The sequence below is a fragment of the Carcharodon carcharias genome, unplaced genomic scaffold (genome assembly GCF_017639515.1).
Source record: "Carcharodon carcharias isolate sCarCar2 unplaced genomic scaffold, sCarCar2.pri scaffold_930_ctg1, whole genome shotgun sequence".
Classification (NCBI taxonomy): Eukaryota; Metazoa; Chordata; class Chondrichthyes; order Lamniformes; family Lamnidae; genus Carcharodon; species Carcharodon carcharias.
In genome coordinates, this window is record NW_024471163.1 from 51,991 (window position 1) to 79,656 (window position 27,666).

Sequence of the window (27,666 nt, forward strand, 5' to 3'; positions counted from 1 at the left end):
CAGTGAGAGTCAGCACCTTCAGGAGAGGAGGGGGACCTGTACCCCAGTGAGAGTCAGCACCTTCAGGAGAGGAGGGGGACCTGTACCCCAGTGAGAGTCAGCACCTTCAGGAGAGGAGGGGGACCTGTACCCCAGTGAGAGTCAGCACCTTCAGGAGAGGAGGGGGACCTCTACCCCAGTGAGAGTCAGCACCTTCAGGAGAGGAGGGGGACCTGTACCCCAGTGAGAGTCAGCACCTTCAGGAGAGGAGGGGGAACCCGTACCCCAGTGAGAGTAAGCACCTTCAGGAGAGGAGGGGGACCCAGTATCCCAGAGAAAGTCAGCGCCTTCAGGAGAAGAGGGGGACCCTGTGCCCCAGTGAGAGTCAGCACCTTCAGGAGAGGAGGGGGACCTGTACCCCAGTGAGAGTCAGCACCTTCATGAGAGGAGGGGGACCCAGTATCCCAGTGAGCGTCAGCGCCTTCAGGAGAGGAGGGGGACCCTGTACCCCAGTGAGAGTCAGCACCTTCAGGAGAGGAGGGGAAACTGTACCCCAGTGAGAGTCAGCACCTTCAGGAGACAATGGGGAGCCTGTACCCAGTGAGAGTGCAGGCAACTTCAGGAGAGGAGGGGGACCCTGTACCCTAGTGAGAGTCAGCACCTTCAGGAGATGATGGGGAGCCTGTACCCCAGTGAGAGTCAGCACGTTCAGGAGAGGAGAGGACCTATACCCCAATGAGTGTCAGCACCTTGAGGAGAGGAGGGGACCTGTGCCCCATGGAGAGCCAGCACCTTCTGGAGAGGAGGGGACCTGTACCCCAGTGAGAGTCAGCACCTTCAGGAGAGGAAGGGACCTGTACCCCAGTGAGAGTCAGCACCTTCAGGAGAGGAGGGGGTCCTGTACCCCAGTGAGAGTCAGCACCTTCAGGAGAGTAGGGGGACCCTGTAGCCCCAGTGAGAGTCAGCACCTTCAGGAGAGTAGGGGGACCCTGTACCCCAGTGAGTGTCAGCACCTTCAGGGAGAGGAGGGGGACCCTGTACCCAGTGAGAGTCAGCACCTTCAGGAGAGTAGGGGGACCCTGTACCCCAGTGAGAGTCAGCACCTTCAGGAGAGTAGGGGGACCCTGTACCCCAGTGAGTGTCAGCACCTTCAGGAGAGGAGGGGTCCTGTACCCCAGTGAGAGTCAGCACCTTCAGGAGAGTAGGGGGACCCTGTGCCCCAGTGAGAGTCAGCACCTTCAGGAGAGTAGGGGGACCCTGTACCCCAGTGAGTGTCAGCACCTTCGGGAGAGGAGGGGGACCCTGTACCCCAGTGAGAGTCAGCACCTTCAGGAGAGTAGGGGGACCCCGTACCCCAGTGAGAGTCAGCAACTTCAGGAGAGTAGGGGGACCCTGTACCCCAGTGAGTGTCAGCACCTTCAGGAGAGGAGGGGGTATCTGTACCCCAGTGAGAGTCAGCACCTTCAGGAGAGTAGGGGGACCCTGTACCCCAGTGAGAGTCAGCACCTTCAGGAGAGGAGGGGGACCTGTACCCCAGTGAGAGTCAGCAGCTTCAGGAGAGGAGGGGGATCTTTACCCCAGTGAGAGTCAGCACCTTAAGGAGTGGAGGGGGACCTGTACCCCAGTGAGAGTCAGCACCTTCAGGAGAGGAGGGGAACTGTACCCCAGTGAGAGTCAGCAACTTCTGGAGAGGAGGGGGGACCCTGTACCCCAGTGAGAGTCAGCACCTTCAGGAGATGAGGGGAACCCTGTAGCCCAGTGAGAGTCAGCGCCTTCAGGAGATGAGGGGAACCCTGTACCCCAGTGAGAGTCAGCGCCTTCAGGAGATGAGGGGATCCCTGTACCCCAGTGAGAGTCAGCACCTTCAGGAGAGGAAGGGGAAATTTACCCCAGTGAGAGTCAGCACCTTCAGGAGAGGAGGGGGACCTGTACCCCAGTGAGAGTCAGCACCTTCAGGAGAGGAGGGGGACCTGTACCCCAGTGAGAATCAGCACCTTCAGGAGAGGAGGGGGACCTGTATCCCAGTGAGAGTCAGCATCTTCAGAATAGGAGGGGGACCAGTACCCCAGTGAGAGTCAGCACCTTCAGGAGAGGAGGGGGACCCTGTACCCCAGTGAGAGTCAGCACCTTCAGGAGAGGAGGGGGACCCTGTACCCCAGTGAGAGTCAGCACCTTCAGGAGAGGAGGGGGACCTGTACCCCAGTGAGAGTCAGCACCTTCAGGAGAGGAGTGGGACCTATACCCCAGTGAGAGTCAGCACCTTCAGGAGAGGAGGGGACCTGTACCCCAGTGAGAATCAGCACCTTCAGGAGAGGAGGGGGACCTGTACCCCAGTGAGAATCAGCACCTTCAGGAGAGGAGGGGGACCTGTACCCCAGTGAGAGTCAGCACCTTCAGGAGAGGAGGGGGACCTGTACCCCAGTGAGAGTCAGCACCTTCAGGAGAGGAGGGGGACCTGTACCCCAGTGAGAGTCAGCACCTTCAGGAGAGGAGGGGGACCCTGTACCCCAGTGAGAGTCAGCACCTTCAGGAGAGGAGGGGGACCCTGTACCCCAGTGAGAGTCAGCACCTTCAGGAGAGGAGGGGGACCTGTACCCCAGTGAGAGTCAGCACCTTCAGGAGAGGAGGGGGAGCCTGTACCCCAGTGAGAGTCAGCACCTTCAGGGAGAGGAGGGGACCCTGTACCCCAGTGAGAGTCAGCACCTTCAGGAGAGGAAGGGGACCTGTACCCCAGTGAGAGTCAGCACCTTCAGGAGAGAGGGGGAACCCTGTACCCCAGTCGAGAGTCAGCACCTTCAGGAGAGGAGGGGGACCTGTACCCCAGTGAGAGTCAGCACCTTCAGGAGAGGAGGGGAGACCCTGTACCCCAGTGAGAGTCAGCACCTTCAGGTGAGTAGGGGGACCTGTACCCCAGTGAGAGTCAGCACCTTCAGGAGAGGAGGGGACCTGTTCCCAGTGAGATTCAGCACCTTCAGGAGAGGAGGGGGACCTGTACTCCAGTGAGAGTCAGCACCCTCAGGAGAGGAGGGTGACCTGTACCCCAGTGAGAGTCAGCACCTTCAGGAGAGTAGGGGGACCCTGTACCCCAGTGAGAGTCAGCACCTTCAGGAGAGGAGGGGTCCTGTACCCCAGTGAGAGTCAGCACCTTCAGGAGAGTAGGGGGACCCTGTGCCCCAGTGAGAGTCAGCACCTTCAGGAGAGTAGGGGGACCCTGTACCCCAGTGAGTGTCAGCACCTTCGGGAGAGGAAGGGGAAATTTACCCCAGTGAGAGTCAGCACCTTCAGGAGAGGAGGGGGACCTGTACCCCAGTGAGAGTCAGCACCTTCAGGAGTTGAGGGGGACCTGTACCCCAGTGAGAATCAGCACCTTCAGGAGAGGAGGGGGACCTGTATCCCAGTGAGAGTCAGCATCTTCAGAATAGGAGGGGGACCAGTACCCCAGTGAGAGTCAGCACCTTCAGGAGAGGAGGGGGACCCTGTACCCCAGTGAGAGTCAGCACCTTCAGGAGAGGAGGGGGACGTGTACCCCAGTGAGAGTCAGCACCTTCAGGAGAGGAGGGGGACCTGTACCCCAGTGAGAGTCAGCGCCTTCAGGAGATTAGTGTGACCTATAACCCAGTGAGATTCAGGACCTTCAGGAGAGAATGGGGACCTGTACCCCAGTGAGAATCAGCACCTTCAGGAGAGGAGGGGGACCTGTACCCCAGTGAGAATCAGCACCTTCAGGAGAGGAGGGGGACCTGTACCCCAGTGAGAATCAGCACCTTCAGGAGAAGAGGGGGACCTGTACCCCAGTGAGAGTCAGCACCTTCAGGAGAGGAGGGGGACCCTGTACCCCAGTGAGAGTCAGCACCTTCAGGAGAGGAGGGGGACCCTGTACCCCAGTGAGAGTCAGCACCTTCAGGAGAGGAGGGGGACCCTGTACCCCAGTGAGAGTCAGCACCTTCAGGAGAGGAGGGGGACCTGTACCCCAGTGAGAGTCAGCACCTTCAGGAGAGGAGGGGGACCCTGTACCCCAGTGAGAGTCAGCACCTTCAGGAGAGGAGGGGGAAACTGTACCCCAGTGAGAGTCAGCACCTTCAGGAGAGGAGGGGGAAACTGTACCCCAGTGAGAGTCAGCACCTTCAGGAGAAGGAGGGGGACCTGTACCCAGTGAGAGTCAGCACCTTCAGGAGAGGAGGGGGACCTGTACCCCAGGAGAGTCAGCACTTCAGGAGAGGAGGGGGACCCTGTACTCCAGTGAGAGTCAGGCACCTTCAGGAGAGGAGGGGACCTGTACCCCAGTGAGAGTCAGCACCTTCAGGAGAGGAGGGGGACCTGTACCCCAGTGAGAGTCAGCACCTTCAGGAGAGGAGTGGGACCTTTACCCCAGTGAGAGTCAGCACCTTCAGGAGAGAGGGGACCTGTACCCCAGTGAGATCAGCACCTTCAGGAGAGGAGGGGGACCTGTACCCCAGTGAGATCAGCACCTTCAGTAGAGGAGGGGACCTGTACCCCAGGAGAAGTCAGCACCTTCAGGAGAGGAGGGGGTCCTGTACCCAGTGAGAGTCAGCACCTTCAGGAGAGGAGGGGGACCCTGTACCCCAGTGAGAGTCAGCACCTTCAGGAGAGGAGGGGACCTGTACCCCAGTGAGAGTCAGCACCTTCAGGAGAGTAGGGGGACCCTGTACCCCAGTGAGTGTCAGCACCTTCAGGAGAGGAGGGGTCCTGTACCCCAGTGAGAGTCAGCACCTTCAGGAGAGTAGGGGGACCCTGTGCCCCAGTGAGAGTCAGCACCTTCAGGAGAGTAGGGGGACCCTGTACCCCAGTGAGTGTCAGCACCTTCGGGAGAGGAGGGGGACCCTGTACCCCAGTGAGAGTCAGCACCTTCAGGAGAGTAGGGGGACCCCGTACCCCAGTGAGAGTCAGCAACTTCAGGAGAGTAGGGGGACCCTGTACCCCAGTGAGTGTCAGCACCTTCAGGAGAGGAGGGGGTATCTGTACCCCAGTGAGAGTCAGCACCTTCAGGAGAATAGGGGGACCCTGTACCCCAGTGAGAGTCAGCACCTTCAGGAGAGGAGGGGGACCTGTACCCCAGTGAGAGTCAGCAGCTTCAGGAGAGGAGGGGGATCTTTACCCCAGTGAGAGTCAGCACCTTAAGGAGTGGAGGGGGACCTGTACCCCAGTGAGAGTCAGCACCTTCAGGAGAGGAGGGGAACTGTACCCCAGTGAGAGTCAGCAACTTCTGGAGAGGAGGGGGACCCTGTACCCCAGTGAGAGTCAGCACCTTCAGGAGATGAGGGGAACCCTGTAGCCCAGTGAGAGTCAGCGCCTTCAGGAGATGAGGGGAACCCTGTACCCCAGTGAGAGTCAGCGCCTTCAGGAGATGAGGGGATCCCTGTACCCCAGTGAGAGTCAGCACCTTCAGGAGAGGAAGGGGAAATTTACCCCAGTGAGAGTCAGCACCTTCAGGAGAGGAGGGGGACCTGTACCCCAGTGAGAGTCAGCACCTTCAGGAGAGGAGGGGGACCTGTACCCCAGTGAGAATCAGCACCTTCAGGAGAGGAGGGGGACCTGTATCCCAGTGAGAGTCAGCATCTTCAGAATAGGAGGGGGACCAGTACCCCAGTGAGAGTCAGCACCTTCAGGAGAGGAGGGGGACCCTGTACCCCAGTGAGAGTCAGCACCTTCAGGAGAGGAGGGGGACCCTGTACCCCAGTGAGAGTCAGCACCTTCAGGAGAGGAGGGGGATCTGTACCCCAGTGAGAGTCAGCACCTTCAGGAGAGGAGTGGGACCTATACCCCAGTGAGAGTCAGCACCTTCAGGAGAGGAGGGGACCTGTACCCCAGTGAGAATCAGCACCTTCAGGAGAGGAGGGGGACATGTACCCCAGTGAGAATCAGCACCTTCAGGAGAGGAGGGGGACCCTGTACCCCAGTGAGAGTCAGCACCTTCAGGAGAGGAGGGGGACACTGTACCCCAGTGAGAGTCAGCACATTCAGGAGAGGAGGGGGACCTGTACCCCAGTGAGAGTCAGCACCTTCAGGAGAGGAGGGGGACCCTGTACCCCAGTGAGAGTCAGCACCTTCAGGAGAGGAGGGGGAAACTGTACCCCAGTGAGAGTCAGCGCCTTCAGGAGAGAAGGGGGACCCTATACCCCACTGAGAGTCAGCACCTTCAGGAGAGGAGGGGGACCTGTACCCCAGTGAGAGTCAGCACCTTCAGGAGATGAGGGGACCTGTACCCCAGTGAGAGTCAGAACCTTCAGGAGAGGAGGGGGACCTTTACCCCAGTGAGAGTCAGCACCTTCAGGAGAAGAGGGGGAACCCGTACCCCAGTGAGAGTCAGCACCTTCAGGAGAGGAGGGAGACCCTGTACCCCAGTGAGAGTCAGCACCTTCAGGAGAGAAGGGAGACCCTGTACCCCAGTAATTGTCAGGATCTTCAGGAGAGGAGGGGTCCCTGTACCCCAGTGAGATTTAGCACCTTCAGGAGAGGAGGGGGACCTGTACCCCAGTGAGTCAGCACCTTCAGGAGAGGAGGGGGACCCTGTACCCCAGTTAGAGTAAGCACCTTCAGGAGTGGAGGGGGACCTGTACCCCAATGAGAGTCAGCACCTTCAGGAGAGGAGGGGGACCTGTACCCCAGTGAGAGTCAGCACCTTCAGGATAGGAGGGGTCCTGTAACCCAGTGAGAGTCAGCGCCGTCAGGAGAGGAGGGGATCTTTACCCCAGTGAGAGTCAGCGCCTTCAGGAGAAGAGTGGGAACTTTACCCCAGTGAGAGTCAGCTCCTTCAGGAGTGGAGGGCGACCTGTACCCCAGTGAGAATCAGCACCTTCAGGAGAGGAGCGGGACCCTGTACCCCAGTGAGAGTCAGCACCTTCATGAGAGGAGGTGGTCTCTGTACCCCAGTGAGAGTCAGCACCTTCAGGAGAGGAGGGGGGCCTGTACCCCAGTGAGAGTCAGCACCTTCGGGAGAGGAGGGGGACCTGTACCCCAGTGAGAGTCAGCACCTTCAGGAGAGGAGGGGGAACCTGTACCCCAGTGAGAGTCAGGAACTTCAGGAGAGGAGGGGGACCTGTACTCCAGTGAGAGTCAGGAACTTCAGGAGAGGAGGGGGACCTGTACTCCAGTGAGAGTAAGCACCTTCAGGAGAGGAGGGCGACCTGTACCCCAGTGAGAGTCAGCACCTTCAGGAGAGGAGGGGGACCTGTACCCCATTGAGAGTCAGGAACTTCAGGAGAGGAGGGGGACCCTGTATCTTTGTGAGACTCAGCACCCTCAGTAGATTAGGGGGAGCCTGTACCCCAGTAATTGTCAGGATCTTCAGGAGAGGAGAGGTCCCTGTACCCCAGTGAGAGTTAGCACCTTCAGGAGAGGACGGGGACCCAGTTCCCCAGTGAGAGTCAGCGTCTTCTGGAGAGGAGGGGGATCTGTACCCCAGTGAGTGTCAGCACCTTCAGGAGAGGAGGGGGATCTGTACCCCAGTGAGAGTCAGCATCTTCAGGAGAGGAGGGGGACCTGTACCCCAGTGAGAGTCAGCACCTTCAGGATAGGAGGGGTCCTGTAACCCAGTGAGAGTCAGCGCCGTCAGGAGAGGAGGGGATCTTTACCCCAGTGAGAGTCAGCGCCTTCAGGAGAAGAGTGGGAACTTTACCCCAGTGAGAGTCAGCTCCTTCAGGAGTGGAGGGGGACCTGTACCCCAGTGAGAATCAGCACCTTCAGGAGAGGAGGGGGACCTGTACCCCAGTGAGAGTCAGGAACTTCAGGAGAGGAGGGGGACCTGTACTCCAGTGAGAGTCAGCACCTTCAGGAGAGGAGGGGGACCTGTACCCCAGTGAGAGTCAGCACCTTCAGGATAGGAGGGGTCCTGTAACCCAGTGAGAGTCAGCGCCGTCAGGAGAGGAGGGGATCTTTACCCCAGTGAGAGTCAGCGCCTTCAGGAGAAGAGTGGCAACTTTACCCCAGTGAGAGTCAGCTCCTTCAGGAGTGGAGGGCGACCTGTACCCCAGTGAGAATCAGCACCTTCAGGAGAGGAGCGGGACCCTGTACCCCAGTGAGAGTCAGCACCTTCATGAGAGGAGGTGGTCTCTGTACCCCAGTGAGAGTCAGCACCTTCAGGAGAGGAGGGGGGCCTGTACCCCAGTGAGAGTCAGCACCTTCGGGAGAGGAGGGGGACCTGTACCCCAGTGAGAGTCAGCACCTTCAGGAGAGGAGGGGGAACCTGTACCCCAGTGAGAGTCAGGAACTTCAGGAGAGGAGGGGGACCTGTACTCCAGTGAGAGTCAGGAACTTCAGGAGAGGAGGGGGACCTGTACTCCAGTGAGAGTCAGCACCTTCAGGAGAGGAGGGCGACCTGTACCCCAGTGAGAGTCAGCACCTTCAGGAGAGGAGGGGGACCTGTACCCCATTGAGAGTCAGGAACTTCAGGAGAGGAGGGGGACCCTGTACCTTAGTGAGACTCAGCACCTTCAGTAGATTAGGGGGAGCCTGTACCCCAGTAATTGTCAGGATCTTCAGGAGAGGAGAGGTCCCTGTACCCCAGTGAGAGTTAGCACCTTCAGGAGAGGACGGGGACCCAGTTCCCCAGTGAGAGTCAGCGTCTTCTGGAGAGGAGGGGGATCTGTACCCCAGTGAGTGTCAGCACCTTCAGGAGAGGAGGGGGATCGGTACCCCAGTGAGAGTCAGCATCTTCAGGAGAGGAGGGGGACCTGTACCCCAGTGAGAGTCACCACCTTCAGGATAGGAGGGGTCCTGTAACCCAGTGAGAGTCAGCGCCGTCAGGAGAGGAGGGGATCTTTACCCCAGTGAGAGTCAGCGCCTTCAGGAGAAGAGTGGGAACTTTACCCCAGTGAGAGTCAGCTCCTTCAGGAGTGGAGGGGGACCTGTACCCCAGTGAGAATCAGCACCTTCAGGAGAGGAGGGGGACCTGTACCCCAGTGAGAGTCAGGAACTTCAGGAGAGGAGGGGGACCGGTACTCCAGTGAGAGTCAGCACCTTCAGGAGAGAGGGGGACCTGTACCCCAGTGAGAATCAGCACCTTCGGGAGAGGAGGGGGACCTGTACCCCAGTGAGAGTCAGGAACTTCAGGAGAGGAGAGGGACCTGTACTCCAGTGAGAGTCAGCAACTTCAGGAGAGGAGGGGGACCTGTACCCCAGTGAGAGTCAGCACCTTCAGGAGAGGAGGGGGACCTGTACCCCATTGAGAGTCAGGAACTTCAGGAGAGGAGGTGGACCCTGTACCTTAGTGAGACTCAGCACCTTCAGTAGATTAGGGGGAGCCTGTACCCCAGTAATTGTCAGGATCCTCAGGAGAGGAGAGGTCCCTGTACCCCAGTGAGAGTTAGCACCTTCAGGAGAGGACGGGGACCCAGTTCCCCAGTGAGAGTCAGCGCCTTCTGGAGAGGAGGGGGATCTGTACCCCAGTGAGTGTCAGCACCTTCAGGAGAGGAGGGGGACCTGTACCCCAGTGAGAGTCAGCTCCTTCAGGAGAGGAGGGGGACCCTGTACCCCAGTGAGAGTCAGCACCTTCAGGAGAGGAGGGGGACCCTGTACCCCAGTGAGAGTCAGCACCTTCAGGAGAGGAGGGGGACCCTGTACCCCAGTGAGAGTCAGCACCTTCAGGAGAGGAGGGGGACCTGTACCCCAGTGAGAGTCAGCACCTTCAGGAGAGGAGGGGGACCCTGTACCCCAGTGAGAGTCAGCACCTTCAGGAGAGGAGGGGGAAACTGTACCCCAGTGAGAGTCAGCACCTTCAGGAGAGAAGGGGGACCCTATGCCCCACTGAGAGTCAGCACCTTCAGTAGAGGAGGGGGACCTGTACCCCAGTGAGAGTCAGCACCTTCAGGAGATGAGGGGACCTGTACCCCAGTGAGAGTCAGCACCTTCAGGAGAGGAGGGGGACCTTTACCCCAGTGAGAGTCAGCACCTTCAGGAGAAGAGGGGGAACCCGTACCCCAGTGAGAGTCAGCACTTTCAGGAGAGAAGGGAGACCCTGTACCCCAGTGAGAGTCAGCACCTTCAGGAGAGAAGGGAGACCCTGTACCCCAGTAATTGTCAGGATCTTCAGGAGAGGAGGGGGACCCTGTACCCCAGTTAGAGTCAGCACCTTCAGGAGTGGAGGGGGACCTGTACCCCAATGAGAGTCAGCACCTTCAGGAGAGGAGGGGGACCTGTACCCCAGTGAGAGTCAGCACCTTCAGGATAGGAGGGGTCCTGTAACCCAGTGAGAGTCAGCGCCGTCAGGAGAGGAGGGGATCTTTACCCCAGTGAGAGTCAGCGCCTTCAGGAGAAGAGTGGCAACTTTACCCCAGTGAGAGTCAGCTCCTTCAGGAGTGGAGGGCGACCTGTACCCCAGTGAGAATCAGCACCTTCAGGAGAGGAGCGGGACCCTGTACCCCAGTGAGAGTCAGCACCTTCATGAGAGGAGGTGGTCTCTGTACCCCAGTGAGAGTCAGCACCTTCAGGAGAGGAGGGGGGCCTGTACCCCAGTGAGAGTCAGCACCTTCGGGAGAGGAGGGGGACCTGTACCCCAGTGAGAGTCAGCAACTTCAGGAGAGGAGGGGGAACCTGTACCCCAGTGAGAGTCAGGAACTTCAGGAGAGGAGGGGGACCTGTACTCCAGTGAGAGTCAGGAACTTCAGGAGAGGAGGGGGACCTGTACTCCAGTGAGAGTCAGCACCTTCAGGAGAGGAGGGCGACCTGTACCCCAGTGAGAGTCAGCACCTTCAGGAGAGGAGGGGGACCTGTACCCCATTGAGAGTCAGGAACTTCAGGAGAGGAGGGGGACCCTGTACCTTAGTGAGACTCAGCACCTTCAGTAGATTAGGGGGAGCCTGTACCCCAGTAATTGTCAGGATCTTCAGGAGAGGAGAGGTCCCTGTACCCCAGTGAGAGTTAGCACCTTCAGGAGAGGACGGGGACCCAGTTCCCCAGTGAGAGTCAGCGTCTTACGGAGAGGAGGGGGATCTGTACCCCAGTGAGTGTCAGCACCTTCAGGAGAGGAGGGGGATCTGTACCCCAGTGAGAGTCAGCATCTTCAGGAGAGGAGGGGGACCTGTACCCCAGTGAGAGTCACCACCTTCAGGATAGGAGGGGTCCTGTAACCCAGTGAGAGTCAGCGCCGTCAGGAGAGGAGGGGATCTTTACCCCAGTGAGAGTCAGCGCCTTCAGGAGAAGATTGGGAACTTTACCCCAGTGAGAGTCAGCTCCTTCAGGAGTGGAGGGGGACCTGTACCCCAGTGAGAATCAGCACCTTCAGGAGAGGAGGGGGACCTGTACCCCAGTGAGAGTCAGGATCTTCAGGACAGGAGGGGGACCTGTACTCCAGTGAGAGTCAGCACCTTCAGGAGAGAGGGGGACCTGTACCCCAGTGAGAATCAGCACCTTCGGGAGAGGAGGGGGACCTGTACCCCAGTGAGAGTCAGGAACTTCAGGAGAGGAGGGGGACCTGTACTCCATTGAGAGTCAGCACCTTCAGGAGAGGAGGGGGACCTGTACCCCAGTGAGAGTCAGCACCTTCAGGAGAGGAGGGGGACCTGTACCCCATTGAAAGTCAGGAACTTCAGGAGAGGAGGTGGACCCTGTACCTTAGTGAGACTCAGCACCTTCAGTAGATTAGGGGGAGCCTGTACCCCAGTAATTGTCAGGATCCTCAGGAGAGGAGAGGTCCCTGTACCCCAGTGAGAGTTAGCACCTTCAGGAGAGGACGGGGACCCAGTTCCCCAGTGAGAGTCAGCGCCTTCTGGAGAGGAGGGGGATCTGTACCCCAGTGAGTGTCAGCACCTTCAGGAGAGGCGGGGGATCTGTACCCCAGTGAGAGTCAGCACCTTCAGGAGAGGAGGGGGACCCTGTACCCCAGTGAGTGTCAGCACCTTCAGGAGAGGAGGGGGACCCTGTACCCCAGTGAGAGTCAGCACCTTCAGGTGAGGAGGGGGTCTCCATAGCCCAGTGAGAGTCAGCACCTTCAGGAGAGGAGGGGGACCTGTACCCCAGTGAGAGTCAGCACCTTCAGGAGAGGAGAGGGAAACTGTACCCCAGTGAGAGTCAGCACCTTCAGGAGACAATGGGGACCCTGTACCCCAGTGAGAGTCAGCACCTTCAGGAGAGGAGGGGGACCTGTACCCCAGTGAGAGTCAGCACCTTCAGGAGAGGAGGGGGAAACTGTACCCCAGTGAGAGTCAGCACCTTCAGGAGACAATGGGGACCCTGTTCCCCAGTGAGAGTCAGCACCTTCAGGAGAGGAGGGGGACCTGTACCCCAGTGAGAGTCAGCACCTTCAGTAGAGGAGGGGGAGCCTGTACTTCAGTGAGATTCAGGAACTTAAGGAGAGGAGGGGTACCCTGGACCCCAGTGAGAGTCAGCACCTTCAGGAGAGGAGGGGACCTGTACCCCATTGAGAGTCAAGAACTTCAGGAGAGGAAGGAGCCTGTACCCCTGTGAGAGTCAGCACCTTCAGTAGATTAAGGGGAGCCTGTACCCCAGTGAGAGTGAGGAACTTCAGGAGAGGAGGGGGACCCTGTACCTTAGTGAGACTCAGCACCTTCAGTAGATTATGGGGAGCCTGTACCCCAGTAATTGTCAGGATCTTCAGGAGAGGAGAGGTCCCTGTACCCCAGTGAGAGTTAGCAACTTCAGGAGAGGAGGGGGACCTTGTTCCCCAGTGAGAGTCAGCACCTTCAGGAGAGTAGGGGGACCCTGTACCCCAGTGAGTGTCAGCACCTTCAGGAGAGGAGGGGTCCTGTACCCCAGTGAGAGTCAGCACCTTCAGGAGAGTAGGGGGACCCTGTGCCCCAGTGAGAGTCAGCACCTTCAGGAGAGTAGGGGGACCCTGTGCCCCAGTGAGTGTCAGCACCTTCGGGAGAGGAGGGGGCCCCTGTACCCCAGTGAGAGTCAGCACCTTCAGGAGAGTAGGGGGACCCCGTACCCCAGTGAGAGTCAGCAACTTCAGGAGAGTAGGGGGACCCTGTACCCCAGTGAGTGTCAGCACCTTCAGGAGAGGAGGGGGTCTCTGTACCCCAATGAGAGTCAGCACCTTCAGGAGAGTAGGGGGACCCTGTACCCCAGTGAGAGTCAGCACCTTCAGGAGAGGAGGGGGACCTGTACCCCAGTGAGAGTCAGCAGCTTCAGGAGAGGAGTGGGATCTTTACCCCAGTGAGAGTCAGCACCTTAAGGAGTGGAGGGGGACCTGTACCCCAGTGAGAGTCAGCACCTTCAGGAGAGGAGGGGAACTGTACCCCAGTGAGAGTCAGCAACTTCTGGAGAGGAGGGGGGACCCTGTACCCCAGTGAGAGTCAGCACCTTCAGGAGATGAGGGGAACCCTGTAGCCCAGTGAGAGTCAGCGCCTTCAGGAGATGAGGGGAACCCTGTATCCCAGTGAGAGTCAGCGCCTTCAGGAGATGAGGGGATCCCTGTACCCCAGTGAGAGTCAGCACCTTCAGGAGAGGAAGGGGAAATTTACCCCAGTGAGAGTCAGCACCTTCAGGAGAGGAGGGGGACCTGTACCCCAGTGAGAGTCAGCACCTTCAGGAGTTGAGGGGGACCTGTACCCCAGTGAGAATCAGCACATTCAGGAGAGGAGGGGGACCTGTATCCCAGTGAGAGTCAGCATCTTCAGGAGAGGAGGGGGACCTGTACCCCATTGAGAGTCAGGAACTTCAGGAGAGGAGGGGGACCCTGTACCTTAGTGAGACTCAGCACCTTCAGTAGATTAGGGGGAGCCTGTACCCCAGTAATTGTCAGGATCTTCAGGAGAGGAGAGGTCCCTGTACCCCAGTGAGAGTTAGCACCTTCAGGAGAGGACGGGGACCCAGTTCCCCAGTGAGAGTCAGCGTCTTCTGGAGAGGAGGGGGATCTGTACCCCAGTGAGTGTCAGCACCTTCAGGAGAGGAGGGGGATCTGTACCCCAGTGAGAGTCAGCATCTTCAGGAGAGGAGGGGGACTTGTACCCCAGTGAGAGTCACCACCTTCAGGATAGGAGGGGTCCTGTAACCCAGTGAGAGTCAGCGCCGTCAGGAGAGGAGGGGATCTTTACCCCAGTGAGAGTCAGCACCTTCAGGAGAAGAGTGGGAACTTTACCCCAGTGAGAGTCAGCTCCTTCAGGAGTGGAGGGCGACCTGTACCCCAGTGAGAATCAGCACCTTCAGGAGAGGAGGGGGACCTGTACCCCAGTGAGAGTCAGGAACTTCATGAGAGGAGGGGGACCTGTACTCCAGTGAGAGTCAGCACCTTCAGGAGAGGAGGGGGACCTGTACCCCAGTGAGAGTCAGCACCTTCAGGAGAGGAGGGGGACCTGTACCCCATTGAGAGTCAGGAACTTCAGGAGAGGAGGTGGACCCTGTACCTTAGTGAGACTCAGCACCTTCAGTAGATTAGGGGGAGCCTGTACCCCAGTAATTGTCAGGATCCTCAGGAGAGGAGAGGTCCCTGTACCCCAGTGAGAGTTAGCACCTTCAGGAGAGGACGGGGACCCAGTTCCCCAGTGAGAGTCAGCGCCTTCTGGAGAGGAGGGGGATCTGTACCCCAGTGAGTGTCAGCACCTTCAGGAGAGGAGGGGGATCTGTACCCCAGTGAGAGTCAGCACCTTCAGGAGAGGAGGGGGACCCTGTACCCTAGTGAGTGTCAGCACCTTCAGGAGAGGAGGGGGACCCTGTACCCCAGTGAGAGTCAGCACCTTCAGGAGAGGAGGGGGTCTCCATAGCCCAGTGAGAGTCAGCACCTTCAGGAGAGGAGGGGGACCTGTACCCCAGTGAGAGTCAGCACCTTCAGGAGAGGAGGGGGAAACTGTACCCCAGTGAGAGTCAGCACCTTCAGGAGAGTAGGGGGACCTTGTTCCCCAGTGAGAGTCAGCGCCTTCTGGAGAGGAGGGGACCTGTACCCCAGTGAGAGTCAGCACCTTCAGGAGAGTAGGGGGACCCTGTACCCCAGTGAGTGTCAGCACCTTCAGGAGAGGAGGGGGTCCTGTACCCCAGTGAGAGTCAGCACCTTCAGGAGAGTAGGGGGACCCTGTGCCCCAGTGAGAGTCAGCACCTTCAGGAGAGTAGGGGGACCCTGTACCCCAGTGAGTGTCAGCACCTTCGGGAGAGGAGGGGGACCCTGTACCCCAGTGAGAGTCAGCACCTTCAGGAGAGTAGGGGGACCCCGTACCCCAGTGAGAGTCAGCAACTTCAGGAGAGTAGGGGGACCCTGTACCCCAGTGAGAGTCAGCACCTTCAGGAGAGGAGGGGGACCTGTACCCCAGTGAGAGTCAGCAGCTTCAGGAGAGGAGGGGGATCTTTACCCCAGTGAGAGTCAGCACCTTAAGGAGTGGAGGGGGACCTGTACCCCAGTGAGAGTCAGCACCTTCAGGAGAGGAGGGGAACTGTACCCCAGTGAGAGTCAGCAACTTCTGGAGAGGAGGGGGGACCCTGTACCCCAGTGAGAGTCAGCACCTTCAGGAGATGAGGGGAACCCTGTAGCCCAGTGAGAGTCAGCGCCTTCAGGAGATGAGGGGAACCCTGTACCCCAGTGAGAGTCAGCGCCTTCAGGAGATGAGGGGATCCCTGTACCCCAGTGAGAGTCAGCACCTTCAGGAGAGGAGGGGGACCTGTACCCCATTGAGAGTCAGGAACTTCAGGAGAGGAGGTGGACCCTGTACCTTAGTGAGACTCAGCACCTTCAGTAGATTAGGGGGAGCCTGTACCCCAGTAATTGTCAGGATCCTCTGGAGAGGAGAAGTCCCTGTACCCCAGTGAGAGTTAGCACCTTCAGGAGAGGACGGGGACCCAGTTCCCCAGTGAGAGTCAGCGCCTTCTGGAGAGGAGGGGGATCTGTACCCCAGTGAGTGTCAGCACCTTCAGGAGAGGAGGGGGATCTGTACCCCAGTGAGAGTCAGCACCTTCAGGAGAGGAGGGGGACCCTGTACCCCAGTGAGTGTCAGCACCTTCAGGAGAGGAGGGGGACCCTGTACCCCAGTGAGAGTCAGCACCTTCAGGAGAGGAGGGGGTCTCCATAACCCAGTGAGAGTCAGCACCTTCAGGAGAGGAGGGGGACCTGTACCCCAGTGAGAGTCAGCACCTTCAGGAGAGGAGGGGGAAACTGTACCCCAGTGAGAGTCAGCACCTTCAGGAGAGGAGGGGGACCCTGTACCCCAGTGAGAGTCAGCACCTTCAGGAGACAATGGGGACCCTGTACCCCAGTGAGAGTCAGCACCTTCAGGAGAGGAGGGGGACCTGTACCCCAGTGAGAGTCAGCACCTTCAGGAGAGGAGGGGGAAACTGTACCCCAGTGAGAGTCAGCACCTTCAGGAGACAATGGGGACCCTGTACCCCAGTGAGAGTCAGCACCTTCAGGAGAGGAGGGGGACCTGTACCCCAGTGAGAGTCAGCACCTTCAGTAGAGGAGGGGGAGCCTGTACTTCAGTGAGATTCAGGAACTTAAGGAGAGGAGGGGTACCCTGGAAACCAGTGAGATTCAGCACCTTCAGGAGAGGAGGGGACCTGTACCCCATTGAGAGTCAGGAACTTCAGGAGAGGAAGGAGCCTGTACCCCTGTGAGAGTCAGCACCTTCAGTAGATTAAGGGGAGCCTGTACCCCAGTGAGAGTGAGGAACTTCAGGAGAGGAGGGGGACCCTGTACCTTAGTGAGACTCAGCACCTTCAGTAGATTATGGGGAGCCTGTACCCCAGTAATTGTCAGGATCTTCAGGAGAGGAGAGGTCCCTGTACCCCAGTGAGAGTTAGCACCTTCAGGAGAGGAGGGGGACCTTGTTCCCCAGTGAGAGTCAGCGCCTTCTGGAGAGGAGGGGACCTGTACCCCAGTGAGAGTCAGCACCTTCAGGAGAGTAGGGGGACCCTGTACCCCAGTGAGTGTCAGCACCTTCAGGAGAGGAGGGGTCCTGTACCCCAGTGAGAGTCAGCACCTTCAGGAGAGTAGGGGGACCCTGTGCCCCAGTGAGAGTCAGCACCTTCAGGAGAGTAGGGGGACCCTGTACCCCAGTGAGTGTCAGCACCTTCGGGAGAGGAGGGGGACCCTGTACCCCAGTGAGAGTCAGCACCTTCAGGAGAGTAGGGGGACCCCGTACCCCAGTGAGAGTCAGCAACTTCAGGAGAGTAGGGGGACCCTGTACCCCAGTGAGTGTCAGCACCTTCAGGAGAGGAGGGGGTCTCTGTACCCCAGTGAGAGTCAGCCCCTTCAGGAGAGTAGGGGGACCCTGTACCCCAGTGAGAGTCAGCACCTTCAGGAGAGGAGGGGGACCTGTACCCCAGTGAGAGTCAGCAGCTTCAGGAGAGGAGGGGGATCTTTACCCCAGTGAGAGTCAGCACCTTAAGGAGTGGAGGGGGACCTGTACCCCAGTGAGAGTCAGCACCTTCAGGAGAGGAGGGGAACTGTACCCCAGTGAGAGTCAGCAACTTCTGGAGAGGAGGGGGTCCCTGTACCCCAGTGAGAGTCAGCACCTTCAGGAGATGAGGGGAACCCTGTAGCCCAGTGAGAGTCAGCGCCTTCAGGAGATGAGGGGAACCCTGTACCCCAGTGAGAGTCAGCGCCTTCAGGAGATGAGGGGATCCCTGTACCCCAGTGAGAGTCAGCACCTTCAGGAGAGGAAGGGGAAATTTACCCCAGTGAGAGTCAGCACCTTCAGGAGAGGAGGGGGACCTGTACCCCAGTGAGAGTCAGCACCTTCAGGAGTTGAGGGGGACCTGTACCCCAGTGAGAATCAGCACCTTCAGGAGAGGAGGGGGACCTGTATCCCAGTGAGAGTCAGCGCCTTCAGGAGATGAGGGGAACCCTGTAGCCCAGTGAGAGTCAGCGCCTTCAGGAGATGAGGGGAACCCTGTACCCCAGTGAGAGTCAGCGCCTTCAGGAGATGAGGGGATCCCTGTACCCCAGTGAGAGTCAGCACCTTCAGGAGAGGAAGGGGAAATTTACCCCAGTGAGAGTCAGCACCTTCAGGAGAGGAGGGGGACCTGTACCCCAGTGAGAGTCAGCACCTTCAGGAGTTGAGGGGGACCTGTACCCCAGTGAGAATCAGCACCTTCAGGAGAGGAGGGGGACCTGTATCCCAGTGAGAGTCAGCATCTTCAGAATAGGAGGGGGACCAGTACCCCAGTGAGAGTCAGCACCTTCAGGAGAGGAGGGGGACCCTGTACCCCAGTGAGAGTCAGCACCTTCAGGAGATGAAGATGACCCTGTACCCCAATGAGAGTCAGCACCTTCAGGAGATGAGGGGGAACCTGTACTCCAGTGAGTCAGCACCTTCAGGAGACGAGGGTGACCTGTACCCCAGTGAGAGTCAGCATCTTCAGGAGAGGAGGGGGACCTGTACCCCAGTGAGAGTCACCACCTTCAGGATAGGAGGGGTCCTGTAACCCAGTGAGAGTCAGCGCCGTGAGGAGAGGAGGGGATCTTTACCCCACTGAGAGTCAGCGCCTTCAGGAGAAGAGTGGGAACTTTACCCCAGTGAGAGTCAGCTCCTTCAGGAGTGGAGGGGGACCTGTACCCCAGTGAGAATCAGCACCTTCAGGAGAGGAGGGGGACCTGTACCCCAGTGAGAGTCAGGAACTTCAGGAGAGGAGGGGGACCTGTACTCCAGTGAGAGTCAGCACCTTCAGGAGAGAGGGGGACCTGTACCCCAGTGAGAATCAGCACCTTCGGGAGAGGAGGGGGACCTGTACCCCAGTGAGAGTCAGGAACTTCAGGAGAGGAGGGGGACCTGTACTCCAGTGAGAGTCAGCACCTTCAGGAGAGGAGGGGGACCTGTACCCCAGTGAGAGTCAGCACCTTCAGGAGAGGAGGGGGACCTGTACCCCAGTGAGAGTCAGGAACTTCAGGAGAGGAGGGTGACCTGTACCCCAGTGAGAGTCAGCACCTTCAGGAGAGGAGGGGGACCCTGTACCCCAGTGAGAGTCAGCACCTTCAGGAGAGGAGGGGGACCCTGTACTCCAGTGAGAGTCAGCACCTTCAGGAGAGGAGGGGGACCCTGTACTCCAGTGAGAGTCAGCACCTTCAGGAGAGGAGGGGGACCTGTACCCCAGTGAGAGTCAGCACCTTCAGGAGAGGAGGGGGACCTGTACCCCATTGAGAGTCAGGAACTTCAGGAGAGGAGGTGGACCCTGTACCTTAGTGAAATTAAGAACCTTCAGTAGATTAGGGGGAGCCTGTACCCCAGTAATTGTCAGGATCCTCAGGAGAGGAGAGGTCCCTGTACCCCAGTGAGAGTTAGCACCTTCAGGAGAGGACGGGGACCCAGTTCCCCAGTGAGAGTCAGCGCCTTCTGGAGAGGAGGGGGATCTGTACCCCAGTGAGTGTCAGCACCTTCAGGAGAGGAGGGGGATCTGTACCCCAGTGAGAGTCAGCACCTCCAGGAGAGGAGGGGGACCCTGTACCCCAGTGAGTGTCAGCACCTTCAGGAGAGGAGGGGGACCCTGTACCCCAGTGAGAGTCAGCACCTTCAGGAGAGGAGGGGGTCTCCATAGCCCAGTGAGAGTCAGCACCTTCAGGAGAGGAGGGGGACCTGTACCCCAGTGAGAGTCAGCACCTTCAGGAGAGGAGGGGGAAACTGTACCCCAGTGAGAGTCAGCACCTTCAGGAGACAATGGGGACCCTGTACCCCAGTGAGAGTCAGCACCTTCAGGAGAGGAGGGGGACCTGTACCCCAGTGAGAGTCAGCACCTTCAGGAGAGGAGGGGGAAACTGTACCCCAGTGAGAGTCAGCACCTTCAGGAGACAATGGGGACCCTGTACCCCAGTGAGAGTCAGCACCTTCAGGAGAGGAGGGGGACCTGTACCCCAGTGAGAGTCAGCACCTTCAGTAGAGGAGGGGGAGCCTGTACTTCAGTGAGATTCAGGAACTTAAGGAGAGGAGGGGTACCCTGGACCCCAGTGAGAGTCAGCACCTTCAGGAGAGGAGGGGACCTGTACCCCATTGAGAGTCAGGAACTTCAGGAGAGGAAGGAGCCTGTACCCCTGTGAGAGTCAGCACCTTCAGTAGATTAAGGGGAGCCTGTACCCCAGTGAGAGTGAGGAACTTCAGGAGAGGAGGGGGACCCTGTACCTTAGTGAGACTCAGCACCTTCAGTAGATTATGGGGAGCCTGTACCCCAGTAATTGTCAGGATCTTCAGGAGAGGAGAGGTCCCTGTGCCCCAGTGAGAGTTAGCACCTTCAGGAGAGGAGGGGGACCTTGTTCCCCAGTGAGAGTCAGCGCCTTCTGGAGAGGAGGGGACCTGTACCCCAGTGAGAGTCAGCAGCTTCAGGAGAGGAGGGGGATCTTTACCCCAGTGAGAGTCAGCACCTTAAGGAGTGGAGGGGGACCTGTACCCCAGTGAGAGTCAGCACCTTCAGGAGAGGAGGGGAACTGTACCCCAGTGAGAGTTAGCAACTTCTGGAGAGGAGGGGGGACCCTGTACCCCAGTGAGAGTCAGCACCTTCAGGAGATGAGGGGAACCCTGTAGCCCAGTGAGAGTCAGCGCCTTCAGGAGATGAGGGGAACCCTGTACCCCAGTGAGAGTCAGCGCCTTCAGGAGATGAGGGGATCCCTGTACCCCAGTGAGAGTCAGCACCTTCAGGAGAGGAGGGGGACCTGTACCCCAGTGAGAGTCAGCACCTTCAGGAGAGGAAGGGGAAATTTACCCCAGTGAGAGTCAGCACCTTCAGGAGAGGAGGGGGACCTGTACCCCAGTGAGAGTCAGCACCTTCAGGAGTTGAGGGGGACCTGTACCCCAGTGAGAGTCAGCACCTTCAGGAGAGGAGGGGGACCCTGTATCCCAGTGAGAGTCAGCACCTTCAGGAGAGGAGGGGGACCTGTACCCCAGTGAGAGTCAGCACCTTCAGTAGAGGAGGGGGAGCCTGTACTTCAGTGAGATTCAGGAACTTAAGGAGAGGAGGGGTACCCTGGACCCCAGTGAGAGTCAGCACCTTCAGGAGAGGAGGGGACCTGTACCCCATTGAGAGTCAGGAACTTCTGGAGAGGAAGGAGCCTGTACCCCTGTGAGAGTCAGCACCTTCAGTAGATTAAGGGGAGCCTGTACCCCAGTGAGAGTGAGGAACTTCAGGAGAGGAGGGGGACCCTGTACCTTAGTGAGACTCAGCACCTTCAGTAGATTATGGGGAGCCTGTACCCCAGTAATTGTCAGGATCTTCAGGAGAGGAGAGGTCCCTGTGCCCCAGTGAGAGTTAGCACCTTCAGGAGAGGAGGGGGACCTTGTTCCCCAGTGAGAGTCAGCGCCTTCTGGAGAGGAGGGGACCTGTACCCCAGTGAGAGTCAGCAGCTTCAGGAGAGGAGGGGGATCTTTACCCCAGTGAGAGTCAGCACCTTAAGGAGTGGAGGGGGACCTGTACCCCAGTGAGAGTCAGCACCTTCAGGAGAGGAGGGGAACTGTACCCCAGTGAGAGTTAGCAACTTCTGGAGAGGAGGGGGGACCCTGTACCCCAGTGAGAGTCAGCACCTTCAGGAGATGAGGGGAACCCTGTAGCCCAGTGAGAGTCAGCGCCTTCAGGAGATGAGGGGAACCCTGTACCCCTGTGAGAGTCAGCGCCTTCAGGAGATGAGGGGATCCCTGTACCCCAGTGAGAGTCAGCACCTTCAGGAGAGGAGGGGGACCTGTACCCCAGTGAGAGTCAGCACCTTCAGGAGAGGAAGGGGAAATTTACCCCAGTGAGAGTCAGCACCTTCAGGAGAGGAGGGGGACCTGTACCCCAGTGAGAGTCAGCACCTTCAGGAGTTGAGGGGGACCTGTACCCCAGTGAGAGTCAGCACCTTCAGGAGAGGAGGGGGACCCTGTATCCCAGTGAGAGTCAGCACCTTCAGGAGAGGAGGGGGACCCTGTACCCCAGTGAGAATCAGCACCTTCAGGAGAGGAGGGGGACCTGTATCCCAGTGAGAGTCAGCATCTTCAGAATAGGAGGGGGACCAGTACCCCAGTGAGAGTCAGCACCTTCAGGAGAGGAGGGGGACCCTGTACCCCAGTGAGAGTCAGCACCTTCAGGAGAGGAGGGGGATCTGTACCCCAGTGAGAGTCAGCACCTTCAGGAGAGGAGGGGGACCTGTACCCCAGTGAGAGTCAGCACCTTCAGGAGAGGAGGGGGACCTGTACCCCAGTGAGAGTCAGCACCTTCAGGAGAGGAGGGGGACCTGTACCCCAGTGAGAGTCAGCACCTTCAGGAGAGGAGGGGGACCCTGTACTCCAGTGAGAGTCAGCACCTTCAGGAGAGGAGGGGGTCTCCATACCCCAGTGAGAGTCAGCACCTTCAGGAGAGGAGGGGGTCTCCATACCCCAGTGAGAGTCAGCACCTTCAGGAGAGGAGGGGGTCTCCATACCCCAGTGAGAGTCAGCACCTTCAGGAGAGGAGGGGGACCCTGTACCCCAGTGAGAGTCAGCACCTTCAGGAGAGGAGGGGGACCTGTACCCCAGTGAGAGTCAGCGCCTTCAGGAGAGGAGGGGGACTCTGTACCCCAGTGAGAGTCAGCGGGGGAATTGGTGAGAGTTAGCTAGGGGATTATCCTTATTGCAGGATGTGTGTTAAAGCTTTTTCTCGTTCTTTTTCCCAATTTAGGAGGTTCACCGGTCACCTTGCGAGAATGGCCGACCATGTCACAGCGGTGGACTTCATGGAGAAATTTGTGGCAAAGAACCGTGAGCTGAACAGCGAGCATAGAAACATCAGCTTTCTGCAGGCCGACATCACTCTGCTGGAGTTACCAGGAAACAGGTCTGTGTCCCTCGGGCCTGTTATACAGGCCCGGTGATCTCGCCAAGGGTTCAATATCAAACACTCACTATGCCGCGTTCAGAGTGACCGGGGTTTGACATGAGTTGCCCTCCAGCTGTACTCAGAGGAGGAGACCACATCAGCGCATCAACACTGTGCTGGCCCTTTGTAAGATCCACCCAATTAGTCCCCCTCCCCGCTCTCTCTTTCCCTCACTGTCCTACAAATTCTCCTTTTCGAGTATTTCTTCAATTCCCCCTTTTGACAGTTCCTATTGAATCTGCTTCCCCTGCCCTTTCAGGCAGCGCCTTCCCATTTGAAGAGAATTGAAAGTCCGATATGGCTTCCCTGGACATTCCCAATAATCGCCCTCCCAGGATTTCACTACAGGCTCCAATTCTTGGAGACTCCGATCCAATTGTGGAAGAATTTGCAACCTTCAGAATTGACTGGACTGACCCTCCTCTGCAGTGCGGCGCTCCCTCAGCACTGACCCTCGACGTGCGGCGCTCCCTCAGCAACTGACCCTCTGACAGTGCGGCGGCTCCCTCAGCACTGACCCTCCGGACAGTGCGGCGCTCCCTCAGCACTGACCCTCCGACAGTGCGGCTCTCCCTCAGCACTGACCCTCCGACAGTGCCGGCTCTCCCTCAGCACTGACCCTCCGACAGTGCGGCGCTCCCTCAGCACTGACCCTCCGACAGTGCGGCTCTCCCTCAGCACTGACCCTCCGACAGTGCAGCTCTCCCTCAGCACTGACCCTCCGACAGTGCGGCGCTCCCCCTCAGCACTGACCCTCCGACAGTGCGGCGCTCCCTCAGCACTGACCCTCCGACAGTGCAGGCGCCCCCTCAGCGCTGACCCTCCAGACAGGGCAGCGCTCCCTCAGTCGCTTGACCCTCCGTCAGTGCGGCTCTCCCCTCAGCGCTGACCCTCCGACAGTGCGGGCCCCTCAGCACTGACCCTCCGACAGTGCGGCGCTCCTCAGCACTGACCCTCTGACAGTGCGGCGCTCCCTCAGCTGACCCTCCGACAGTGCGGCGCTCCCTCAGTACTGACCCTCCGACAGTGCGGCACTCCCTCAGCGCTGACCCTCCGACAGTGCGGCTCTCCCTCAGCACTGACCCTCCGACAGTGCAGCGCTCCCTCAGCACTGACCCTCCGACAGTGCGGCGCTCCCCTCAGCACTGACCCTCCGACAGTGCGGCGCTCCCTCAGCACGACCCTCCGACAGTGCGGCGCTCCCTCAGCACTGACCCTCCGACAGTGCGGCTCTCCCTCAGTACTGACCCTCCGACATTGCGGGCACTCCCCTCAGCACTGACCCTCCGACAGTGCGGCGCTCCCTCAGCACTGACCCTCCGACAGTGCGGCACTCCCTCAGCACTGACCCTCCGACAGTGCGGCGCTCCCTCAGCGCTGACCTTCCGACAGTGCGGTTGCTCCCTCAGCACTGACCCTCCGACAGTGCGGCGCTCACCTCAAGCACTGACCCCTCCGACAGTGCGGCGCTCCCTCAGCACTGACCCTCCGACAGTGCGGCTCTCCCTCAGTACTGACCCTCCGACAGTGCGGCGCTTCCCTCAGCACTGACCTCCGACAGTGCGGCGCTCCCTCAGCACTGCCCCCTCCCACAGTGCGGCACTCCCTCAGCACCGACCCCTCCGACAGTGCGGCGCTCCCTCAGCGCTGACCTTCCGACAGTGCGGCGCTCCCTCAGTACTGACCCCTCTGACAGTGTGGCACTCCCCTCAGCGCTGACCCTCCGACAGTGCGGTTGCTCCCTCAGCACTGACCCTCCGACAGTGCGGCGCTCCCTCAGTACTGACCCTCCGACAGTGCGTCACTCCCTCAGCACTGACCCTCTGACACTGCGGCTCTCCCTTGGCACTGACCTTTCGACAGTGCGGCTCTCCCTCAGCAATGACCCTCTGAAAGTGTGGTACTTCCTCAGTACTGACCCTCCGACAGTGCCGCTGTCCCTCAGGACTGACCCTCCGACAGTGTGGCTCTCCCTCAGCACTGACTTTAGGACAGTACGGCTCTCCCTCAGCACTGACCCTCCGACAGTGCGGCTCTCCCCCTCAGCACTGACCCTCCGACAGTGCGGCGCTCCCTCAGCACTGACCCTCCAACAGTGCGGCGCTCCCTCACGCTGACCTTCCGACAGTGCGGCGCTCCCTCAGTACTGACCCTCTGAACAGTGCGGCACTCCCTCAGCGCTGACCCTCCGACAGTGCGGTGCTCCCTCAGCACTGACCCTCCGACAGTGCGGCGCTCCCTCAGTACTGACCCTCTGACAGTGCGGCACTCCCTCAGCACTGACCCTCCGACAGTGCGGCACTCCCTCAGCACTGACCCTCCGACAGTGCGGCGCTCCCTCAGCACTGACCCTCCGACAGCGCGGCGCTCCCTCAGCACTGACCCTCGACAGTGCGGCACTCCCTCAGCACTGACTCTCCACAGTACGACACTCCCTCAGCACTGACCCTCCGACAGTGCGGCACTCCTCAGCACTGACCCTCCGACAGCGCGGCGCTCCCTCAGCACTGACCCTCCGACAGCGCGGCTCTCCCTCAGCACTGACCCTCCGACAGTGCGGCGCTCCCTCAGCACTGACCCTCCGACAGTGCGGCACTCCCTCAGCGCTGAACCTCCCACAGTGCATTGTGGGAGTAGTTGGGTCCCCTGGACTATGTGGTGTCCCCTCTTGAGTGATTCCATTGCAGTTTCTTTAACGGATTATTAAACCCATCCTGAGGTGGTGGGGTTGGGGGGGACGGGTGGGGGTGGGGGTTGTCGGGGGGCGTGGTGGGGGTTGATGCGAGATTTAACGCTCAGGGTTAGGACAGAGCTTCGAGCAGTTGAATTTCCCAGCATCCAGCCAGGAGTAGGCCTCAGGCTCGGGACCCTCACTGTCTGAGCAGCCGCTGCCCCAATGCTCGATCTTGACTGACCCAGTGATCTCTTGGCCTGTCGCAGCTTTGACCTCATCTTCTCCAACTGGCTCCTGATGTACCTGACGGATGAGGAACTGATGCATGTGACCCAGGCCTCCTGTCTTGGCTCCGGCCTGGTGGCTACTTGTTCTTCAGGGAATCCTGTTTCTATCAGTCGGGTAAGGGGACGCAGCGCTGGTGTGATTGTTGCTGAGAGTGTGCCTGTCATTAACCCCCTCCGCCCCCTCGTATACCCAACCTTCCACCATTCCTATACCCACCCTGTCCCACTCTCTCCCAATTTCTAACCACGGGGAGTGACAAACCGGGGGCTCTCTCCTCTAGAAAAGAGAAGGCCGAGAGGGGTGACCTGATCGAGTTCTTTGAAATGATGGAGGGGGTTCGATAGGGTTGACTTAGAGATGTTTCCCCTTGTGGGGGGTGGGGGGGGTAAGGAGACCAGAACTAGGGGGCCCATCGATATAAGACAGTCACTAATAAATCCGATGGGGAATTCAGGAGAAACTCCTTCACCCAGAGAGTGGGGAGAATGTGGGACTCGCTCCCACAGGGAGTGGTCGAGGTGAATAGTATCGACACGTTTAAGGGGAAGCTGGATAAAACATGAGGGAGAAAGGGATAGAAGGATATGGGGATGGGGGGAGGTGGAGACGGGGGGGTGGGAGGAGGCTCGGGTGGGGCAGGAAGATGGGCTGAATGGTCTTGTTCTGTGCTGTAACTCTCTCGGAGTGACTGCGATTGAGTTTGCCCTCCTCTTGTCCCTGAGGTAACCTGCGGAGGAACTTCAACCCAACGGTTTTACGGTTGCCGGCCGATTATAACCACATCCTGACGTCCGGCATTGACGGGCCCGAGAAAGAGGGTGGCCGGCTGTGGGGATTCGAGATTGTCATGAGCAAGTCCGTGCAGGCCTACATCAAGGTAGAGCGGGGCTGGTGGGGGAGGTGCGGGCTCGGGGAGTGGTGGGTGGTGGGGAGCGGAGCGGGGAGGTCGTGTGTCCCCTCCCTCGCATTGAAGGCTCTCCCCTCTCCTGCCTCAGTTAAAGCAGAACCAGAACCAAGTCTGCTGGCTCCTCCAGAAGGTGACCCGCAACCCGTCCGCCAACCAGGCTACGGAACCTTCCAGCAATTCCTGGACAGTAAGCAGTATTCCCGGAGCAGCATCCTGCGCTACGAGAAGATTTTGGGCACGGATTCGTCAGCAGCGGGGACTCCACACCACTCAGGTATGGCAAGGTGTGCTGGGAAACAGAGGGAGCTGGGTCTGGTTGGTGAGGTAACACCGCACGCTCTCCACTCTCCCTCTCTCCCTGTCTCAGTCTCCTCATGGGTTTGAGATGTCACCCGGAGACCCGAGCCCCATATCCGGTACTGAGGGGGGGCGCCGCGCTGTCGGAGGGTCAGTGCTGAGGGAGCGCCGCGCTGTCGGAGGGTCAGCGCTGAGGGAGTGCCGCGCTGTCGGAGGGTCAGTGCTGAGGGAGCGCCGCACTGTCGGAGGGTCAGTGCTGAGGGAGCGCCGCGCTGTCGGAGGGTCAGCGCTGAGGGAGTGCCGCGCTGTCGGAGGGTCAGTGCTGAGGGATCGCCGCGCTGTCGGAGGGTCAGCGCTGAGGGAGTGCCGCGCTGTCGGAGGGTCAGTACTGAGAGAGCGCCGCGCTGTCGGAGGGTCAGTGCTGAGGGAGCGCCGCGCTGTCGGAGGGTCAGTGCTGAGGGAGCGCCGCGCTGTCGGAGGGTCAGTGCTGAGGGAGAGCCGCACTGTCGGAGGGTCAGTGCTGAGGGAGCGCTGCGCTGTCGGAGGGTCAGTGCTGAGGGGAGCGCCGCACTGTCGGAGGGTCAGTACTGAGGGAGCTCCGCACTGTCGGAGGGTCAGTGCTGAGGGAGCGCGCACTGTCAGAGGGTCAGTACTGAGGGAGCGCCGCACTGTCGGAGGGTCAGTACTGAGGGAGCGCCGCACTGTCGGGAGGAGGAGGGTAGTGCTGAGGGAGCGCCGCACTGGCAGGAGGGTCAGTTACTGAGGGAAGGGAGCGCCGCACTGTGGAGGTCAGTACTGAGGGAGCGCCGCACTG

General features: G+C 59.4%; 1 pseudogene; it reads left to right on the forward strand.

The window, feature by feature from the left end:
- The window catches only part of LOC121275220, a 67,038-nt pseudogene extending 40,209 nt beyond the window's left edge, over positions 1–26,829 (forward strand).
- The last annotated feature ends 837 nt before the right edge of the window (positions 26,830–27,666 follow it).